This window comes from Dysidea avara, chromosome 5, assembly GCF_963678975.1.
Source record: "Dysidea avara chromosome 5, odDysAvar1.4, whole genome shotgun sequence".
In the NCBI taxonomy this organism is placed as follows: Eukaryota; Metazoa; Porifera; class Demospongiae; order Dictyoceratida; family Dysideidae; genus Dysidea; species Dysidea avara.
In genome coordinates this window covers 17,920,638-17,928,141 of record NC_089276.1, presented here as the reverse complement: position 1 = coordinate 17,928,141, position 7,504 = coordinate 17,920,638, and positions in this window count along the sequence as shown.

Here is a 7,504-nt window from a genome sequence, read left to right as displayed (position 1 = left end):
ACAGGGTGATGTTTGTAGTTGATCTCTCTACAGGGTGATTTGTTTGTAGATGATCTCTCTACAGGGTGATTTGTTTGTAGCTGATCTCTCTACAGGGTGATTTGGTTGTAGGTGATCTCTCTACAGGGTGATTTGGTTGTAGTTGATCTCTCTACAGTGGGTGATTTGTTTGTAACTGAAATCTCTACAGGTTGATTTGTTTGTAGCTGAAGTCTCTACATGGTGTTTTGTTTGTAGCTGATCTCTAATTTGTTTGTAGCTGAACTCACTGCAAGGTGATTTGTTTGTAGCTGATCTCTTTACAGGGTGATTTGCTTGTAACCGAATTCCCTATATTGTGTCTAGTTTCTAGTTGATCTCTCTACAGGTTGATTTGTTTGTAGCTGAACTCTCTACAGGGTGATTTGTTTGTAGCTGAACTCTCTACAGGATTGTTTCTTTGTCACTGAACTCTCTACAAGGTGACTTGCTTCTAGCTGATCTCTCTACAGGGTGACTTGTATAGCTGAACTCTCTACAGGGTGATCTGTTCATAGCTGAACTCCCTACAGGGTGATTTGTTTGTAGCTGAAATCTCTTATTTCAAATTGATTTCACTGTAGGGTAACTTATTTGTAGCTGAACTCTCTACAGGATGGTTTCTTTGTAGCTGAACTCTACATAGGGTGATTTGTATGTTCCTGAACTTTCTACAGGGTGATTTGTTTTTAGCTGAACACTCTGCAGGGTGATTTGTTTATAGTTGATCTCTCTACAGGGTTTCTTTGTAGCTGAGATCTCTACAGGGAAACTTCTTCTAACTGAGCTCTCTCTTGTTTCTAGCTGTTCTCTCTACAGAGTAACTTGTTTGTATAGCTGAACTCTTTACAGGTGGTTTTTTGATTGCTGAACTCTCTACACTGTAACTTGTTTGTAGTAAAATTCTCTACAGAGCGACTTGTATGTAGCTGAATTCTCTACAGAGTGACTTACTTGTAGCTGAACATTGTATAAACTATAAAGTGACTTGTCTATAGCTGAAATCTCTACAGGATTACTTGTTTGCAGCTGGTCTCTATAGGTTAACTTGTTTGTATAGATGAACTCTCTACAGGGTAGTTCCTTTGTAGCTGAACTCTTTCCACAGTGACTTGTTTGTAGCTGAACTCTCTAGAGAGTGTAGCCAAACTCTCCACAGGGTGCATGACTTCTTTATAGCTGAACTCTCTTCAGTGTGACTTGTAATGTTCTGATTCTTCTGAATCACTACAGCGATATATCTGTAGCTGAACTCTCTATAGTGTGACTTGCTTCTTGCTGAACTGTCTATAAGATTAACTGTTTGCAGCTAAACTCCCTACAGAATAACTTGCAATGTAATAGAATTCTATAATGGAGTAAATAAATTAACTGAATGCTCTATTAGGGTGAATGTTCTATTAGAGTATCTCGATCTCCCATATGTTACACGTAGTTGGCTTTGGAATCATAACTCGGTGGTTTGTAATCCGATTCTTCTGTACTACTGCATGGACTTTCTATGATAAGTATTCCAGCTACACATCGATTTTCAGCTCACTGCTGTAAGCGGTTTGCCTAGTAGGCGTGAAAACTAATAGTTTTTTTATTCATAAAAATCGATCGCGTAATTGTGACGCAGGTTGGATTTTGTGGCATATCTCGATAGCCTTTAACTGGATTCCTTTCAAACCACAAAAAGGCACTCCTACGATAGTCACTCCATCTACATAGCAATTTTCAGCTCATTCCTTCAAGCAGTTTACCCTGTGGGCGTGACAGACCTTCGACCTTATTTTACGCAAATAACCGGTCATAACTCCGTGAACATTTATCGGATTCCTACCAAACTTGGTACTGAGATTCGCCTTAATGAGCCCTTTAAGTGTGCCAAATTTCAGTCCCATTGGAGCACGCATTCGTGTTTTATGGCGGATTTTGCAAAGTATGCGAAAAGAAGTAGAAGAAGAAAAAAACGAAGAAAAAAAACCCAAACTTTGGCCCCTCGTATCTCGGAAATGGATGGAGTGATTTTCTTCAAATTAGGAATGTGGACTCCCCTACCTAGCCGGCACTTCTGTAGCAACTTTGGTTTCAATCGGATAAGGAATCACGGAGCTACATAGGTGTGAAAATCGCGTTTACTTTCTTCCTGTAAATATACTCACGGTGTGACGCGCCGGCTTCTTGGGCCGCACGACACACTACCGTGTGTCTTGATACTATGTATCTAATCCAAAACAGCCAAGCTGTAAAAAAAGTGCGGCCCTCAAAAAGGCTATGGTGAAAAAAGATGTGAAATCCAAGGTGGCAGCCAAGAAATGGCTGTGATGGTACGTTAATGGTAAAAATTTTAATAGCGACAATTCAGATGAATTTGGTGCTGCTTGGTCTTGGCACAAATTCACCTGAATTGTCGTTATTAAAATTTTTACCATTAACCTACCATTTACAGCCATTTCTTGGCCGTCACCTTGGATTTCACATCTTTTTTCACCATAGCCTTTTTGAGGGCCACACTCTTTTTCTACAGTTTGGCTGTTTTGGATTAGATTTCACATCTTTTTGTATTTGTATAGGCCAGATTTGGGACTTTTTTAACCTATGTTTTTTTTCTTTACCACAGGAAGAAGAAAAGATGAAGCAGATTTTAAATACTTTAAATATTTCTGATTTTATCAGTAAATGTACAAATTATAATATAATAAATTAAGACACACGATAGTGTGTCGTGCGGCCAAAGAAGCCGGCGCGCCACACCGTGAGTATATTAACAGGAAGAAAGAAAACGCAATTTTCACACCTATGTAGCTCTGTGATTCCTTATCCGATTGGAACCAAATTTGCTAGAGCCGTGCCGCCCAGTTAGGGGAGTCTACATGCCAACTTTAAAGAAATTCGCTCCAGGAATTGCCGAGATACAAGCGAAGAAAATTTCGTTTTAATTTCTTGGTTTTTTTCTTCTTCATCTTCTTCATTTCGCACACTTCGCAAAATTCGCCATAAAACACGAATGCGTGCTCGGATTGGGCTGAAATTTGGCACACTTAAAGGGCTCATTAAGGTGGATCTCCATACCAACTTTGGTAGGAATCCAATGTACATTCACGGAGTTATGACCGATTATTTGCGTAAAATAAGGTCGAAGGTCTGTCACGCCTACAGGGTAAACCCCTTGAAGGAATCAGTTGAAAATTGATATGTAGATGGAGCAACCATCGTAGGAGTGCCTTTTTGTGGTTTGAAAGGAATCGGAATAAAGACCATGGAGATATGACACAAAACCCAACCTGTGTCAAAATTACGCGATCGAATTTTATGAATAAAAAAACTATTAGTTTTCGTGTCTACCAGGCAAACCGCTTAGAGCAACGAGCTGAAAATCAGTATGTAGCTGGAATAATCATCATAGAAAGTTCTTGCAGTAGTACAGAAGAATCGGATTACAAATCACTGAGTTATGATTTGAAAGGCAACTATGTGCAGCAAATGCGAGATCGAGATACTCTAATAGAACAGTCACCCTAATAAAGCATTCAGCTGCATGTATAATTTACTCAGTTATATTACATTGCAAGTTATTCTGTAGGGAATTCAGCTACAAACAAGTCACCCTGTAGTCAGATCAGCTAGAAGAAGGTACCTAATAGAGAGTTTAGCTACAAAGAAGCCATCATGTGGAGAGTTCAGCTAGAAGAAGTTACCTTGTAGAGAGTTCAGTTACAAAGAAACAATCATGCAAAGAGTTTAGCTGCAAACAAATCACCCAGTAAAAAGTTCCGCTATGAACAGATCACACTGTAGAGAGTTCAGTTAGAAGCAAGTCATCCGGTAGATAGATCAGCTAGAAGAAGTCACTTTGTAGAGAGTTCAGCTACAAAGAAACCACCATGTAAGAGAGTTCAGCTGCAAACAAAACACCTGTAGAGAGTTCAGCTAGGAACAAGTCACCCTGTACAGAGATCAGCTAAAAACAAGTCATCCTGTATAGAGTTCAGCTTACATTGTAGAGAGTTCAGCTACAAACAAATCACCCTGTAGATAGTTCAGCTAGAAACAAGTCACCCTGTAGAGAGATCAGCTAGAAACAAGTCACCCGTAGAGAGTTCAGCTAGAAGAAGTTACATTGTAGAGAGTTCAGCTACAAAGAAACTACCATGTACAGAGTTCAGCTGCAAACAAATTGCCCTGTAGAGAATTCAGCTACAAACAAATCATCCTGTAGAAAGATCAGCTAGAAGAAGTTACCTTGTAGAGAGTTCAGCTACAAACAAATCACCCTGTAGAGAGTTCAGTTAGAAACAAGTCACCCTGTAGAGAGTTCAGCTAGAAGAAATTACGTTGTAGAGAGTTCAGCTACAAAGAAACTACCATGTAGAGAGTTCAGCTGCAAACAAATTTCCCTGTAGAGACAAACAAATCATCCTGTAGAAAGATCAGCTAGAAGAAGTTACCTTGTAGAGAGTTCAGCTACAAACAAATCACCCTGTAGAGGGTTCAACTACAAACAAGTCACCCTGTAGAGAGTTCAGCTAGAAGAAGTTACATTGTAGAGAGTTCAGCTACAAACAAATCACCCTGTAGATAGTTCAGCTAGAAACAAGTCACCCTGTAGAGAGATCAGCTAGAAACAAGTCACCCGTAGAGAGTTCAGCTAGAAGAAGTTACATTGTAGAGAGTTCAGCTACATAGAAACTACCATGTAGAAAGTTCAGCAGCAAACAAATCGCCCTATAGAGAATTCAGCTACAGACAAATCACCTTGTAGAAAGATCAGCTAGAAGAAGTTACCTTGTAGAGAGTTCAGCTACAAACAAATCACCCTGTAGAGAGTTCAGCTAGAAACAAGTCACCCTGCAGAAAGATCAGTTAGAAACAAGTCACCCTGTAGAGAGTTCAGCTAGAAGAAGTTACATTGTAGAGAGTTCAGCTACAAAGAAACTACCATGTACAGAGTTCAGCTGCAAACAAATTGCCCGGTAGAGAATTCAGCTACAAACAAATTACCCTGTAGAAAGATCAGCTAGAAGAAGTTACCTTGTAGAGAGTTCAGCTACAAACAAATCACCCTGTAGAGAGTTCAATTAGAAACAAGTCACCCTGTAGAGAGTTCAGCTAGAAGAAATTACGTTGTAGAGAGTTCAGCTACAAAGAAACTACCATGTAGAGAGTTCAGCTACAAACAAATTGCACTGTAGAGACAAACAAATCATCCTGTAGAAAGATCAGCTAGAAGAAGTTACCTTGTAGAGAGTTCGGCTACAAACAAATCACCCTGTAGAGAGTTCAGCTAGAAACAAGTTACACTGTAGAGAGTTCAGCTAGAAGAAGTCACATTGTAGAGAGTTCAGCTACAAAGAAACTACCATGTAGAGAGTTCAGCTGCAAACAAATTGCCTTGTAGAGAATTCAGCTACAAACAAATCACCCTGTAGAAAAATCAGCTAGAAGAAGTTACCTTGTAGAGAGTTCAGCTACAAACAAATCACCCTGTAGAGAGTTCAGCTAGAAACAAGTCACCCTGTAGAGAGATCAGCTAGAAACAAGCCACCTGTAGAGAGTTCAGCTAGAAGAAGTTACATTGTAGAGAGTTCAGCAGTTTAGCTGCAAACAAATCACCCTGTAGAGAATTCAGCTACAAACAAATCACCCTTTAGAAAGATCAGCTAGAAGAAGTTACCTTGTAGAGAGTTCAGCTACAAACAAACCACCCTGTAGAGAGTTCAGCTACAAACAAGTCATCCGGTAGAGAGATCAGCTAGAAGGGTCACCTTGCAGAGAGGTCAGCTACAAAGAAATCACCCTGCTTCATCTTTTCTTCTTCCTGTAGTAAAGAAAAAATGACAGGTTAAAAAGCACTAAAGCCGGCCATAGGCCGGCTTTGGGGTATACAAATACAAAAAGAAGTGAAATCTAATCCAAAACAGCCAAGCTGTAAAAAAAGAGTGCGGCCCTGAGATCGGCTATGGTGAAAAAAGATGTGAAATCCAAGGTGGCGGCCAAGAAATGGCTGTGATGGTAGGTTAATGGTAAAAATTTTAATAACAACAATTCAGGTGAATTTGGTGCCACTTGGTCTTGGCACAAAATTCACCTGAATTGTCGTTATTAAAATTTTTACCATTAACCTACCATCACAGCCATTTCTTGGCCGCCACCTTGGATTTCACATCTTTTTTCACCATAGCCGATCTCAGGGCCGCACTCTTTTTTTACAGCTTGGCTGTTTTGGATTAGATATATATATCAAGACACACGATAGTGTGTCGTGCGGCCCAAGAAGCCCGCGCGCCACACCGTGAGTATATTAACAGGAAGAAAGAAAACCCAATTTTCACACCTATGTAGCTCTGTGATTCCTTATCCGATTGGAACCAAATTTGCTAGAGCCGTGCCGCCCAGTTAGGGGAGTCTACATGCCAACTTTAAAGAAATTCGCTCCAGGAATTTCCGAGATACAAGCGAAGAAAATTTCGTTTTAATTTCTTGGTTTTTTTTCTTCTTCATCTTCTTCATTTCGCACACTTCGCAAAATTCGCCATAAAACACGAATGCGTGCTCGGATTGGGCTGAAATTTGGCACACTTAAAGGGCTCATTAAGGCGGATCTCCATACCAACTTTGGTAGGAATCCAATGTACATTCACGGAGTTATGACCGATTATTTGCGTAAAATAAGGTCGAAGGTCTGTCACGCCTACAGGGTAAACCCCTTGAAGGAATCAGTTGAAAATTGATATGTAGATGGAGCAACCATCGTAGGAGTGCCTTTTTGTGGTTTGAAAGGAATCGGGATAAAGACCATGGAGATATGACACAAAACCCAACCTGTGTCAAAATTACGCGATCGATTTTTATGAATAAAAATACTATTAGTTTTCGTGTCTACCAGGCAAACCGCTTAGAGCAACGAGCTGAAAATCAGTATGTAGCTGGAATAATCATCATAGAAAGTTCTTGCAGTAGTACAGAAGAATCGGATTACAAATCACTCAGTTATGATTCGAAAGGCAACTACGTGCAGCAAATGCGAGATCGAGATACTCTAATAGAACAGTCACCCTAATAAAGCATTCAGCTGCATGTATAATTTACTCAGTTATATTACATTGCAAGTTATTCTGTAGGGAATTCAGCTACAAACTAGTCACCCTGTAGTCAGATCAGCTAGAGGAAGGTACCTAATAGAGAGTTCAGCTACAAAGAAGCCATCATGTAGAGAGTTCAGCTCAATTAAATCACCCTGTAGAGAATTCAGCTACAAACAAATTGCCCTGTAGAGAGATCAGCTAGAAGAAGTTACCTTGTAGAGAGTTCAGTTACAAAGAAACTACCATGTAGAGAGTTCAGCTGCAAACAAATCGCCCTGTAGAGAATTCAGCTACAAACAAATCACCCTGTAGAAAGATCAGCTAGAAGAAGTTACCTTGTAGAGAGTTCAGCTACAAACAAATCACCCTGTAGAGAGTTCAGTTACGAAGAAACAATCATACAAAGAGTTTAGCTG